Below are 15,868 nucleotides of genomic sequence, written 5' to 3' on the forward strand. Positions count from 1 at the left end.
CTGAACTTTTGTCTTGATATGCTTCTGATTTTATGTTTAGTATACATCTAGAGCACTAGAGGCTGTGTAAACACAACTCCTGAAGAGCTGGATGTCTTGGAGAGAGAGTGATTTAGGTATCTTACTGTATTAGAAAATATATAGGAGGCTTTCTAGCAACTCAATGGAAAACCAAGTACTGTTCTGAAGGACCTGAAGTTACATCAGGAATATTTGGGATGCTTTTTTGTTAGCCTGTGGAACTGAGAGATTGAGTTAGGCAGTTGTTATGATTAAATGTGAGGTGACAGCTAGTGTTTCACCAGAGGCATGGCAGCTAATGAATATTTACTCAAACACTGACCAGATAGGATAAGTGCCAAGCTATTGGTTTGGAGACTGTCTTTTTATATTAAAAAAAAAAAAAAACAACAACAAATCTTGTCCCAGTTTCTGGTTGAAATAGCTAGGCCTTCTTGCATAGAATATGGGAATACCAAATGCTGGGGAAATGCTTTCTGAATTGGGGAGGGAAGTAGAATTAAATGCTTGATGAGAAACTCTACATAAGGAGTAAGTTGCATTTTAAAAGTCAGTGAGGGTTTAGGTAGGGTCCTTTAATTGCTGCTCTCCTGGTTGACTGGAAACAAGAATCCAAAATGGAAATCAAGAAAATCCTTCTTCCCCTGTTTTGTGAAAGTAAAACTTAGAAACAGATATTAGGGTGGGGTTACAGAAATTCTAACACATTTGAAAATAGAGCTTTTAAGTACTGGCAACAGCTGTGAAAAGTGGGTTTAGAAGGTTTTTTTTCTTATAACTCGATCTCAGCCTAAAGTACTATGAAATAAATTCATCCCTTTCCCGCTTTGCACCTGCACAGCACAGTGTATATCACTGTGATTGTATCTTTTATTAATAATCCTATGTATGTTAGAGACACTTCTGCTCCTGAAATGTAATCATTTGAACAAACAATTGGTGCCTAGATTTTTTTTTTTTTTTTACTAAAATGCTGAGAATAATGATTGATTTCCAAAGCTGACATTAAGCAGGAGTCTACTTAAATGAGTTTTACCTTGTACCATTCCACAGTGCTATTTACTATTAACAGTGAGAATTGGAAACAAAAGAAGGTATGGTACTGGTGCTGCATTAACTGGTTGTATAACCTGGAGATAAAATTTAGAGGGGCCTTGGCCAGTTTTCCCTATGTGCCTTATTTCTTAATTTGCAAAATGAGCATAGTATATTCGAGTGTCACAGTGTTCATACCTTTAAAATACTTAGTGTGTGTTCCACTACTAACAAGATACAATATGAAACTCAGTATTCATTGTGGGTTGTTTGTGATTCAAGGTTAACTGTATGATAGATGCAGTCATGTTCAGTATGAAAATACAATAATGCTGCAGCCAGCATTATTGGTTTATTGCCTTATTCAGAAATGAAAGTTGATGACCTAATGCTAAAGCAGAGAAAGCAGTGCGGGCTTGGGACTCAATAGGCAGACTTCACTCTGTTTTGGAGCTGTGCTATTATGAGATTAATGCAGTTTCCCTCTATAAGATTTTAACAGGCCCAACTTAGAAGAAAATCTTCCAGCTAAACACTTTTTGCATCCCTGCATTCTAAGTAGCATTTGGATGTCTTTGAATGTGAACAAATATTTCCTTTCTTAAAATTGTTAATGAATACCCATATCTCAACTCAATTAGAATGTAATTACAGTGTTTGAGTGACAATCAGCATATTGATTAAGCTAAACGACTGTCAGCAAAGTAGTTGCATTTCTCTTTGTGTTTTATGAATTTACTTCAAAGATCAGAACACTTAAAATCACAAATTAAGTGCCAGTTTGAAAACAAAGAACTTTAAGTGCACTTTCTTCTTCATTAACTGAATTTAGTCTCAGTTTAAGGTTTAGGCAATGGTTTACAATGATAGCTGATGATATGAGGCAGTTCAAAGTACTGGAGGAGATGGAAGACTTTATGTAATGTATTTTCTTCATTATATTTATTGTGTTATTAATTGAGAAGAAAATGATTAAATAGTCATATCAGATAGTTTTACTTATTGTAAAATTCATCTTAGAGTGTTAGAACTTCTTGAGTTGAGTATGTTTCAAATGAAAAATTACTTCTCCTTTTTGACTTGTCTCATGATTTATGTGCAGTTTATATACCATCTAAAGAAGTAAATGCTCTGATTTTATTTTTCCCTTAAAACAACGTGAAACTTAAATATTGCTGTCCTATTTTAATTGGAAGTTTTAAGAATGATAGACCCAAGGAAGAACCTTGATGAGCTGCTTTACTATCATTTGAGATGAGTTATGCAAGGATAGGAAAAGTTTGCTTTACTTTTCCCTTCTAAAAGATATAATGATTCACAATAAAAAAGAAAAAGAAACCTTACTGCTGCTCTCTTCCAGAACCTACTTTCTTCCACAATTAAACTTCAATTTTCTCTTTTGCTTCAGAGCTCTGAGAGAAACCAGTAATATTTTTACCTTCCCCTGTTTTATCCATCTCCAGTAACCATGTTTCAGCACCATACAGGGTGTCTTTGGACTCAGAGTAAATGATTTATCACTGGATTTATTGCGATAGTCTGTGGTTAAGTTGATATACTACAGAATTATACAGCTCCTGGAGCATATTTGTAATAGAATAACATAGCATTTTGTGAACATGTCTGGTGATGCTTGAAAGACTGAAATGTAACAGTTCTAAGAGAAAGTTTGCCAGGGAGAACGTGTACTTCTCATAAAACAGGCAAAAATGACCTAGTTAGTCTGAATGAGCTGAAGTGTCTTTCAAGAATACCATTCTGTGGAAGGAAAAGATAACTTCTGGAATGCATTAAAGGTGAAGAAGGTGCTGTAGGTGAAGTTAGGGTTGTTGAAGGCCAGGATCCATTAAGTTATACAGAGTTGGAGATCTTAGTGATAATAATTGGAGGAGTAGTCTCATAATAGCAAGAAAGGTAAGGAAGTACAAGGGTGAGGAGGGGAGAAAAATACTGGTATGACCAGCAATTGTATCCATGGGAGATGTAGAACAGGAGAAGAAATGAAAGCATCTGAGAATGAAGCACTGATGAAATCCTGGCAGAAGGAATAATAGGTGATGAAAACCTGATGAAAGGTAACGTTGGAATCTAAACAGGTACTTCAGAGAGAAGGATCAGGAATAAATATCCAGGAGAACAAATTACAGTGCTTCCAGGCTTGTAATACATAACATGGAATGGAGATACTGTAATGCTTCTGTATTAGGTTACTTTTTCTTCCCAAAAGCTTTGCAATATACAAAGAGACTGTAAGCAGAATAAACATAACTTGAGAGCAAAGCAACCATTTTAATTTGCAATGTGAATAATAGAAAGCTAGGATTAATAAATTACTAGGCTAATCACTAACATGTGCATCACCCTAATGAGACCGTATTTCTGTTTTGTTTTCATATTCTACCGTATGAGCAAAGTGGGGAAGGGTTGCTCTGTTGCTTCTTGGAGTAGGCTGATACTTGCTGGTATTGAACTGCTCTTTTCCAGTCTGCTTCCTACTGTCTCTGCCTCCCAAACCCTGAGATACCAGAAACCTCTGGCTGAAGGCAACAATCTGCTCCTCAGCTGGGACTGGAATGCATGCACTGTCAGAGCAAGGAGAAGTCCAGGGAAGTCTAATGCCTATTAGATCTGTGGTAGTGCTAGCATAAAATACAGGTTATTTTGTCTGGAACTGAGTTGTAAAGGATCAATGGAAATAAATTACTTTTAAAGTGGGAATGGTAGAAATTGGCTTTCATAATAGGGCAGTGAGAAAAAACAGACAAGTTTATTACTCTGAGCTCATTATTCTTTTCTGCCAGTTTAAATGTAATTTTAAGAGGGCAAAAATTAGCATTTGCATTATGCATTTGGAAATTAACTATTTTAGGATAAAAGGGAAAAAATATTCAAGAGTGCTTCAAATACACGTATATTTTTTGTGAGCCTTGGACCATTTTAAGTTGATTCCTGCAGAGATCAGCTTGTTCTTCTACATCTATTAGGAAGCTGCACAAATGCTAGGTTATATTGCTGATATGAGGAATGATGATAGATCTCCTGCTAAAATTTTTAGTGTTTCCTTCCATAATTGGAGAGAGCTTAGTAGAATGATGATATTAACTCATATTTACTTTCTGTGATAACTAGAGAGATGCTTGGATCAATAGTAGTATCTGAAGAGCTTCGTTACTGCAAAAAGTCTTGTAAGTACTGGAAAACATAAAGGGGATGCAATAATAATCAGCAAAATATCAAGCTAAAATCAATGCCTTGAGTGAAAAATGGCAGCTGAGTGGAATTTTCTGGTTTTTAGAATTCGCTGGCAAGAATTCTGCTCTCGTAGGCAAGGCAGGCTGATGGTCTCTAGGCTGTACCCATTGCTTTCTAAAAGTCTTTATATTCAGATGGCAGTGAGCTTTAAGGCAGGAAAAATAACTGCTGTATGAGTGAAGAATATCTTTAAAACTATTCTCTCCCCAGTAAAATGGGATGTATTTTTTTTGTATCTTTAATAAATTAGAAATTGCGTTAAGAGTTGCAGACACGAGAACTTCCCGCAGGATAAAAAAATAATAATAATTGTAAAAACCATGTGACACCTCCCGTAATTGCGTGGTTGTCTTAATCCAAACAACTTTATTATTAGGAACGAGCAGCTCCCGGCACCTGACGGCAGCCGCGATGCAACGCTATGAGGTGGCCAGCAGGGGGCGCTCTGGGAGCGGCACGGTGATGCTCGCCCCGCCCGGCAGCAGCGCCCGGAGCCGGGACCGCGGTGTCGGCACCGAGTGTGATTATGTAATCTGTCCTTCTCATATAGAAGAAAAATCGAATCTCTGATTAGGTTTAGAATAGGATGACTTAGGAAGTGATTGATCAGATCTGTTTTTAATTGACTCGGCGTAAGGATTGACACAGTTATTGCCTTTTTGTAATGAAAGAGAAGAAATAACCATCCCCGCATCATTTTGGAAAGGTGGAGGAATGGGATGGAGGGAGCTTAATTCTGTGGCAGCTTTTGCGAACTTAAGCTGAGAGTTGTCATTAAATACAAATAGCTTCTAATCTGTTGTCAGAATTTCAGTATAAGTAGTGAGCAACAGAAACAGCCTATTAATGCCCCATAGGATTTATTTAACACTGCCTTTATTTCCTGCAGATAGCGATGGATGTTGCTGAAATATTTTCATTTGGCAGACAATTATTCCTAAGCAATGGGAATTGTCTTCTGCTGCTGAATTTTGTGCATGTCTGTAAAAATATATGTACGTATCACTGTGTAGGAAAAGCTTTGCCCCATTTTCTTGGTATAATTGGGTTCCAAATATAAAACTGCTTTGTCTGTGAATATTACACTATATTTTAAGTGGATTTGTTCAGCAGACTGAGCTTGATATCCTAAAGTATAATTTAGCTTAAAGAATGAAGCAATTACTAGTATAGGTTGGGTGCAGACGGACTCAATTTCTTTTATAAGCTAAGTCATAACGTAGGTTGACGAGACTAATAAATCTGCAAAAGTTTTTACTATTTGGAATTACTTAAATTCATTTTTTCCCTATGTAAAACTTTTGGAGTTAAGTCTGTTGAATCAGGATCAAAGAGTGCTGCTAGATGTTTCCTCAACAGTATTTTGCTAAATCATACTAACTGTGAGAGAGATCACCAGATACACTGAAGCTGTGGAATAAGAACTTTATTCATTTATAATAGTTGTTACTTAAATATATTTCAATCAAAAGAAGAGGTACAAAAGTCAGACCTTTTTCTAGAGATGTGGAAGATTTCCAGCGTGTCCTGCAGTTATTGAAGTGATTTCTTTTGTCTTGGAGATAAAGAGGTGTGTGGAAGAATTCCTCCAGGTTAGCAGCCTGTGTTTCATGCAAGTTAACAGTGTCTACATCAGTAGTCATTTAATTAAGGAATGCTTATAGTTCTAATCAATTCTCCCTTCGGTAGTTGCCCATATTAGAGCTTGCTATGGAGTGAATTACCTTTATTTTGTATTTTCAAGGTGCGCAGCATTAAGTTAGAATCTGCTCAGGTAGCGGCCATGGCACCGATCTGGCAGGAGTTTGACAGTGCTGCAATGTTCAGGTATTCCTCTATGGATCAGGAGCTGGCTGGAATAGTGCAACAAATTACAGCATGTGTGTGTTAGTCTGTTACCTGTACACAAGGTTGCTGAGTTTGGGATTGGTTAATTACATTACGTCGTTGTCAGCTCTTAAAGGTCTGCCTTATAAGGCCAGCTTCATCAGTGTGTGAACTAAGACAATACAGGTATCCTATGTGTTTGTTGAGAGTGGTCTGGATGCGTGTTCCAGCTTTATATTGGTCAGTACCGTACAGGTAATGTTCTAACAGCTAACACCTAACAACATATGGACTCAGGGGTTGGACTTGGTGATCTCTCAAACATTCTCAGTTTCACTGCTTGCAGTTATTAGAGCGTTTGCTTAATCTTGATGAAAACTCAGCTTATTTGTTACTGTCTGTATGGAGTTGGTGGCCACACAAGCTGCCAAATTATTTATTTATTTTCACTCTTAACAAGCCATTCTATTGATTGAAGCACTATTGTTGCATCTCATGTAATTAGGACTAACTATATTACTGAAAATTTATATCAGATGGCTGTTTCCTATTGTGTGTCTATAAGGTTTTGTTGTGTTCCTGTTGGCATGCAGCATGGTAGACCTGGAGCATCGTTTTGTGTCAGTTAAGACAGCATATTAAGTAATCGCTGCAGGCTAATTACTACAATAAGATTTGAATAATAAAGCATTCATTAATCTGGTTCTTAGCTATAAATCTAATTAAAAGGAGTATTTATAGGCCATGTTCATTTCAAGAGAATGTAATAATGATCCATCATTATTTTATAATGATATGCCAAGAGAAAAACCTAAAGAAAATCCAAACTACTAATTTTATCACAGGGGGTGATGATATTCTAGAACTGTTCCATCTGTAAATCATACTTAACAAGCATTATGTTGTAAGATCTCCTCACCAATAATACAGTGATTGCAGAAAATGCAATCTACAGCCAGTGGAGCTTTAAGTAACTATTACTAGAAACTGTTGAATACTTCTAAGTGCTGCCATTGACTCAAGGTATCATTAATGCCTTTTAGAAGCAAATAACCGCATCAGTAGTTCTGTTGTTCTTAGTGTTTCAGCGTTGACTGGAAATCTCAAATTATAATTTTCATACAGTAATTATACATAATTTATAAGCATAAAACACTCAGTATTTTACATGGTGTTTCAGTGCTGTTATCTCCCAAGATTGATGTGGTAACAGTATACTTGTGGCAGTGTACGTGCATGAGTGTTAAGTAAATATTTACACTTGTTATATGTATACTGCTTTGTACGCTGATGGCTTCATGAAAGATTGTCCTGCAGTTCATGTGTCAAGGTTTAAAACATACTTAATGTTCTGATGGTGACTTGACACACGCTACTAAATCAGTAAACATTAAAAAAATTACATTTGGTGAAGGATGATGATTTGCTTCCTGCACGAACAATAACAGTAACCTGTTCTGCTGTTTGGATACAAATAAATAAATGACCAAGACCTACTGTCTAGGAATTAAATGAAAATGCACAAAATAAACTGCATGGGGGTAAAAGAGCAATGCTTTTTGTCTCAAGCATCCTTCAAATTTTAATTGTTACGAATCTTCATAGCGGATTCATGTATTAAATAAGAAATTTAAAAGTCAGCTCTTTGGGAAACCCCTGCCGAGAGAGAAAGCTGTACAATTGTTTCTCTGGGCGTCGTGTCAGACTGATGAAATGTTATGTGAACCATGGCCCTATCAAGCAAGAGAGATGATCTGTCACTGTTATCCTTGTAGCCAGTGATGCACCTGCTGGCTCTCAGGGAGCACTGCCTGTGCTGAGTCTGTGAGCGAGGGCTCTCTGTAAGCCTATTTGACTCCATCTGTGCAGTGAAGGGGCTGCCTTCCATGCAGGAAGGCTGTGGCTATTGCAGTGAATGCTGCATTCGGAAGCAGTGACAGAAGAAAACAGCAATGGGTGAAGTTACCAGCACCAAAAGCACCAGGAGGATTGCTGTGCTCGCTTGTTGATGTTGCATTTGACCAGGAGTACAACACTGACTCCCATCTTGCTATCATAGTGGAGAAATAAATCTGAGAATTAGTAGCTGCACTAGTAGCAGAACGAATTAGTAGCTATAAATACAACCGCTCTTAGCTGTTAGAACAAGTTGTAGGAGGGTGGGGAAAAAAAACCGAGAGAGAAAGCCAAGGGGTGGGAGAAAGTGTTTAATGCTGCCTAGGGAATACGATGGAATTTTGAACAGATATTGTTGCGGACTAACAGCATGCCTGAATGCACTTGAGTTGAATCGCTGAGAAGCAGCCTGATGTCTGTACTGTACCGTTTTTAAGGCTGAAGGAAGAATGGGAAAATAGGAATGGATTTGTGCACTGTATTTCTTCATAAGAGGAGAATATTATAAAGATGGTGGTATGTAACTTGTATCTTATTGTTTTTAAGAAGAATTTAATCCAGGTATGTATCTTCTTCATATTTTTTGTAGCTAGTCTGCATACGTTTTTCTGTTTCCTTTGTTTCCTTCCCTTATTTTCATTCTGAGTGTACCTCCTGCTGTTCTAGCTAATGGGATGCACTGATTTGGAACTGATTTTCTTTGTAATGCTACAATGTTGATGAAACCATCCGGTCTGGTAGAGTTAAGAATCAACAATTCTTTAGAAAGTGTGTGTGTTTGGGAAGGGGGGGTGGGGGGTGTCCTTATTTAGTGATGTTGGTAAGTTCACTGCATTGAATTAGGGTAGTATTTGATTTAAAATGAGTTGGAATGTTTTAAATGATATAAATGTCTACGTTAAATAATTCAAATATGTATATGCGGTGAAAATATAGTTTGCTTTGCTTATATCTCTTCATACATTTTTCCTAGTTCATCATAGGATTAGTAATAAATTGAGCTTTACAGACGCTTATGTATTTCTGGGTCTTGATTAATCTTCAAGATGAACACCCTGCAGCTTTGCTTTGAAAAGACAGCTTGCTCAGAATACATGCTTGATTCTGCTCCAAAGCTAAACCAGTCTCTGTTAGAATACCTTTCCTTATCTATCCTCCAAGCCACAGGCTAAGAAAATGCAAAGCTGTTTTAATACTTTTTTTGTACATCATTAAAGTACACGTTAATGTTCTGTCTCTGGCAGTTTTAGAGACTGAAGCTGAAAGTATTTTCTTACTGAGACACTAGTGATATGTTTTGTAATAAGAGGAAGAACTATAGAAATATGAAAATTCAATTGTATTTAACTCCAACTTTCTTTATTCCTACATGTCCTATTGCATTTCTGTCTAATAGACCAATTACATATAGTTAAATAGAAATATAATATAAAACAATATGTCTTTGAACTCTAAAGTGTTTCAATAGATGTCTGGGGGGGGGGGGAGGAAGCATATTAAAGACATTTAAGAATAAAATAAGGCTTATATGATCGCTTAGAAATCCTGAGATATCTTAAAACATTTTCTCAAAGCATTCTGTTACATTGGTAATTTGGCTGCAGACCAGCTTTCAATAATATTTTTGTATAATATCTTGGTACAGGAAGGGTTAATATCATTTCTGGCCCCTTAATATTGGAGTTAACCTTTAGCTGACAGGAGTTATTGTGCCTTGAAAGAATTTCCTGGTGTTGCACTAAATTGCTTTCTGATGTGAGAATTAACTCTGTTTATCATGAAGATCTTATCCTTTTTCACAGGGGAGGTGATAGAATGCTTGTATTCTAAATGCAGCTGGCAGTGATTACATAAAATAATGCCTTTAGTGTAATATGCAACAGTGATTTGACAATCCATAGCAAACAAATGAAATGAAAATCTAAAGTTGTTTGAAACATCTGACTGTTCTAAAACTAGTGTTAATTCTTACCTTGTGTACAATCAGGAAAGTGTTGGGAGAACAGTGTTGAGACTTGAAAGTGTCAAGAAAAGTTGGGTTAAAACCTTTTATTCACTATCTGTTTGTTGTGTGTGTTTTTTAAGGGCATTATGATAGAAATTATGGCGGAGTGTATCTCAAAGACATCCCATAAAGAAACAAGCCATGATAAATATATACTTTTTTTTCAGTGAAATTTACACAAACTGCAGGGTTGTTTAAAGGTCTTCTGACACTACACTATTTACTTGATCCTGCACTGGTGTCAGAACAGCATTATTTTAATGGCTGTATATGAGCGTGGGCTACTTGGGAAGTTTCAGGTGAAGCACTCAGACTCCAGAGCATTATTAAGCTGGAGAAGGCAGATAGTTCAGAGTATCTCCCAGTACATGAAAAGTATCAAAGACTGAAAATTCCCAATTTTTGTTTAACTGTAGTGCTGTGAAAATCTGGGGAAAACAAAGTAGTTGATTGTCTCATGAAACCATTGCAGTAAAACAGAAGCTTTCAAGTACAGAAATTCTTTGGCACCTAAGAAGGTTATTTTGCAGGTTTTGTTTTTATCACCTATGTTATTCAGTTACATTTGTAGCTCTAAAGTAGGGGTGGAAACCTAACTACTGCTTTACAGATGCCAGTATTTAGTATCAAAGGAAGAGGAAATGTTCTTTATGACTTTATTTTTTCAGCACATTTAGAAATATATGTTATGTCTACCATTCTTGTTAGTGAACATCAGCTAAGGTGTTTCACAAGCTCAACTCCTCTTTGTGTGCCTACTCTCTGATGTGTGCTAGATAGCGTATGCTATCAGCAGCAGCTGTGGTGGCCTAAGTTTGTTGCTACTACTCACCAATAGAAAGATGTCTTTATTAAAAACTATTTCACACAGTGTATCATAAAAGTATAATTAGTTAAACTATCAGTTTATTTTAAGAAAATACTTTCATGAAGTAAGGGTAGAAGTCAGACAGCTTACAAGTTGCATTATTTCACAGGTACTTTTTGTAAGTCACTTTAAAGAGCAACAACAGAGGAGAAAAGAAAAAACACCACCCGCCCTAGGAAAAGATCTCCAAAACAAGAGAAAGAAATAAAAATTATCCAAACAATATGGATTGATTTAGTTCAAAGGTGATCCAAAGTTGCACGGCGGATTCTATCCAGAAGGGGCGTAATTCATGGCAGAGAATTGCCTGTCCCAGAGTTTGCGCCTGTACTGTTAGAGGATTGAAGATCTGTACCTGTGAGGAAGTGATTAATATGCCTCACATTTACTCAGCAATCCCCATAATCTTAACAAATAACTTTCATTTTTAGGTTTTCTGTTCCTTCTGTAGCCTACACTTAAATAGGGGCAAGTTAAATGCAATTGTTCATAAAGCTTTCCACTTCTTGACATGAAAATATTGACTAAAAATATTATCAGGTAGGACAACATAACATTGTTTTATTTCTTTTTCCTTCTTAAAAAGAAACAGTACAGAAAGTGTTAGGCAAATAATATTGAAGCTGTGTTCCTGTCACGTGCAGTCTACTTCTTAACTCTTGTGCGCTTTAAAATATTCAGATACGCCAAAGTAAGTAGTCTACTGCTCTCCAGATGGAGTCCATTTAAACTTTATGAATGTGTTCAGCTTCTTTTAAGTTTAAATATTATTCTGTCATTCATGTATATCTTTCTTCTGTAGGTGTAGTTAAGTCATTCTCTTGTGATGGATGAAGTAGCTTTGAATATATATTGCTTCAAACATTTTCTTGTTTGTGATATGAATACCATAGTATATGTTTCTTTCTCAGAAGAAAACTTATCAGACAAATGCAAACAACATGAATTTACACAAAGCTGTGAAGAGTACTTCAACTTAACAACAAAGTAAATTAATAATCCCACCTCTTTGGATGAGTTTCACACTCAGCTGTATTGATCACGCTATTTAAGGACAAGAGAAATGGCTTTTAGCCAAAAGGAGTGAGTGCAACTCTTTACCATTAATTTTATTAGAACATTATTTTGTTTTTCACATTATCCAGCTAGCTTTCTAATGTTCATAGAAGGATGTTGTGAAGCTTCAAGCCAAGGTATATGGCATACGTCACACCTTCTCTGGCTGTGTTCTGACAGCCTGTTAGTTTCCTTTCTACTCCATTAAGACTGATGTTGTGATTAAGATTGATGTTGTCCATCCAAGATTATTTTCTCAGTATTACTGTAGGAGAAGCGAGCCTGCATCCAGCTGACACATAAATTTTGTGTTCTGGAAGCATTCCATGCTCTCATTTGAATACTGGGGAGAAAATCTCTGAGCTGAACTCTGCTGAGAAATTCCTGAAACGAAAGGGAGTAATCCAGGAGATTTATTGTTGTTAAGCCTCTCTTTGCCAGGGTCTGCATGCAGGTCAGCTACATATCATGCAGCATTAGAATCAGTATTGCTTTATCTTGAGAGATTCACCAATAACACAGATCATAAATGTCAGTATTTAAGAATATAAGAGGAATTTTGAATATAATGCAACAAATAATAGTTTCAAATTAAGTTCTTATAGATTGTCATCTGAGATGTGTTTCAGTGTAATATTATGGTTATTATAAATTAATGAAACAATCTGGAAGCTATAAAATTTTTAGTGTAGGTTTCACCTAGTGGACATAAATACACTGATTGAAGTACAGTTATGTCAGAGTAGCCTTATTACCAGGAGACCAGTAAAAACCGTGTTTGATAAATCAGCAGGTCTGAATTATGGTTATCCTGCTATTGATTTCTTGTGTTCCTGAAAGTAACAAAGACTGCTTTAACCTCAGTTTGTGTAGCTACAAAGATTATTTTATTTTATTTTTTTAGATTTTGTTTGTGATTACTTCATTTGCTAGAAGCATCTTATGTATCCTCAATGGATACTTTTGGCCTATAGGCAATGCAGAGTGGTATTGCTGCAGAAAAGGGTTTTTGTTTTATTTTTTACTCCTACTGTCTCAGTGCTGTGAACACCAACTGCTATATGCCTTTTTAAAGAGGGGAGCTTCTACTTCTCTGCCCCAAATACATGCATCAGTATTGCAGCCCCTTGTAGCTGTGTAAAGCTGTAAAGGTTAAGTAGAACTATGTTCTTGTCTGTTTCTTGCTTCTAGGGGGATTGTTCCTTATCCACAAACCTACCTCTGATTGGAAGAGGGATGCTACTATACATCTTCATTTATAGTAATACAGCAGAATGTCAGCAGTGATCTACCTATTTGTTTTGATTTGATAAAAATAGAAAAGTAAATCTGATAATCTATGAGGGCCTCATATTTGGACTTGGGACCAAATACACTGCTTGCATTCTTATTCTAATTTTAACCGATCCCCTGTGACTCTTCTACCTGATGCATAAGTTTTGGCTTTGGGAATAAGATTGTTTATGTCTGATGCTGCCAGCTGAAGAGCTGGATGTTACCTTGCTATCAACAATATTCTTAGAATCAATTCAAATTTCATAATCAAGATAAATGATAAAAGCCTAAATTCAGACTTTCTAAGGGGAAAATATGGATGAAATCATCCCCCCCCCCCCCCTTTTTTTTTTTTTTGTTTATTTGATACAGAAGGAACATATTAATGACTTTATTTCTAATACCATAGTCTATATAACTTTCTAATTTCCTGACTTTTAATTGCCTAGTATTGTCATTATACTTCTGTTAATTAACTTTACTGCTGGTGGTAAACTTTAGTGGTAAACTAAACATCTGAGAATTAATTCTTCTGCTTAGAGTGGCTTAGCCTCTCTCTGATCTCTGATTATTATATGTTGGTTTACTTTAGAAATAAGCAGAAAAAGGCTGAAAAATAGATTCATGTTGATTCATTAGAAGACCTGGGTAAAACCAGGAAATTACTGAATGACAATTTGCGGCTCTTACAAACAATTCTTTGTCCTACATGCCTCACAGATGACTGTTCCTTACTTCTCAGAGTTAACCTCCATTACTGTGCTCATTTAAAATAGAAGTATGGTAATCTTTTTTTGTTCTAAATAAATAAAACTTGGTTCAATCTGTAGAGAAACCTTTTTAGAAAGCTAGTATTTAACAGAGCAGTGATAGATTGTGAAGTGAAATATGGATCATATGACTAATATAACTGAGAACAAATGCAACTTGCACGAGAGAACATAAATCTGCTTTGTAGTACAACTTTTAATTTACGAGTATATTAAATTGTCTCTGATAAAGAGCATAGGTCAGGCATTGGATAAAAAGTGTGACTGGCTATCAAAACAAGGTTCGGATCTTCTACAAAGTGATTAAACCTCATTTAAAATGAATAAAGCGTTCCAGATTACAGTGCTTACTTCATTGTGTCGTGTTGGTTTCTAGGGTGAGACAATAAACAAGCCTTCTAGCTTGTTTATACATTGTCAGTATCTTTTCAAGGAAGTCTGAATGACCTGAGAGAAGTTTCTATAAGAGGGCACTTAAAATGCTGTTGGTTGTGTTGGCAGAGGAGGCAGGCAGTCACTTCAAATCTTGTTCAAGAAATGGTTACAAAAATTCAGTGTAATGACTTAATTCATAACAAGTTTTTCTACTTCTAGAATCCTGCCTTTGAGAAGTGTCCTTTAATAATATGTGAAAGCTAGAAAGCATTAGCTGTAGTGAAGGGAGAGTTATCTTAATATTCTTTGAAGCTATTTGCATGCCTTAAAAATTGTATGCAGTTCCACTAAGCCAGCACTTTTCTTCCAAATATTTTTTGCTCTTATATGACTTTTAATACTTTGAAATCAGGCATAAACCTTGAAGAAGAAAAACATCATCAAAACTATGTGTGTTAAAAGATGCTTCATGTTCCATACATATTTTAGCTTTAGCTAAACAACACTCGGCATCTTTAGTAAGGGTGAAGATTGTTGTATATTCTTTTTCAGTTTACTTTTCTCTCATAACTTACATCCTGTACCCCTCTTATGCTACCACAGAGCAAGTTTCAGAGTTCATGTAGCCTGCATTTATATAAACTTCTTATTGTGCCAAAGAATTTTTAGCTGGTTAAGAAACTGAAATAATCATTTTAAGGATTACTAACTTACATTTTTCTAAGCTATTTGTCTTGTTTTCTCCTGCAGCTATGACTGTTATATGCTGTACAAAAATAGATAAAAAAGAACGTGAAAAAACTATAGGTGCATTTATAGGTCATTAAAATGTATTGACTGCGTTTCTCAGGGAATAGAAACTTTTCTGCTATGGAAAACAAACTTCCAGGTACCTCCTGGAATCTTTTCTAATGTCTCTTCAGAACAAACTGCTTTCCTGTTTTAATTCCAGCTGTTCTTGTCCTGAGACTTGTAAACCACAGTTGTTTCTCTCCCAGTTACTTTTTATGTGTACTTAATCTTTTTTTTTTTTTTTTCTTTTTTTTTTTTCCTTTATGCCCTGACCAGTGCAGTTTAAAACTTAGTAACTGAATGAGATTGTTCCATCAGTTCAGCTTACTATTGTCTGCTACTTTCTATTGTGGCCTCTTTTCTCCCTTTGTAAGGAAAGGAAACCTAGAATGCAAATGCTTACCATGGTTTACCATGCTTCTGGCTTACCACGACGTGTTAGTTTGCTAAGAACACGAGGCATCCATTTCTCAAACCATGTCATGTGTAAACACCAGTCTAAAAAGAAAACAGTGGTTCACGTATATGATACCAGTTTGCCCAGAATCCTACCTTGTTCCAAAGTACAGAAAGGGATATAGATATAAATTGAAGTGTCGTTACTCTAGGAAAAAAAAAAAATCAGATGACATTGACATCCAATATCACAGCAAATCACTGTGCAAAAATGTCTATAAACATACCTAAGTCATTTAT

At 36.0% G+C, this 15,868-nt stretch overlaps 1 protein-coding gene across 6 annotated transcripts in view; it reads left to right on the forward strand.

Annotated features, from left to right (window-relative positions):
* UNC13C (unc-13 homolog C) overlaps positions 1–15,868 on the forward strand; it is a 153,941-nt gene that overhangs the window by 24,070 nt on the left and 114,003 nt on the right. The window lies entirely within an intron of this gene.

This window comes from Coturnix japonica, chromosome 14, assembly GCF_054131305.1.
Source record: "Coturnix japonica strain WE chromosome 14, WE-NBRP24, whole genome shotgun sequence".
Classification (NCBI taxonomy): Eukaryota; Metazoa; Chordata; class Aves; order Galliformes; family Phasianidae; genus Coturnix; species Coturnix japonica.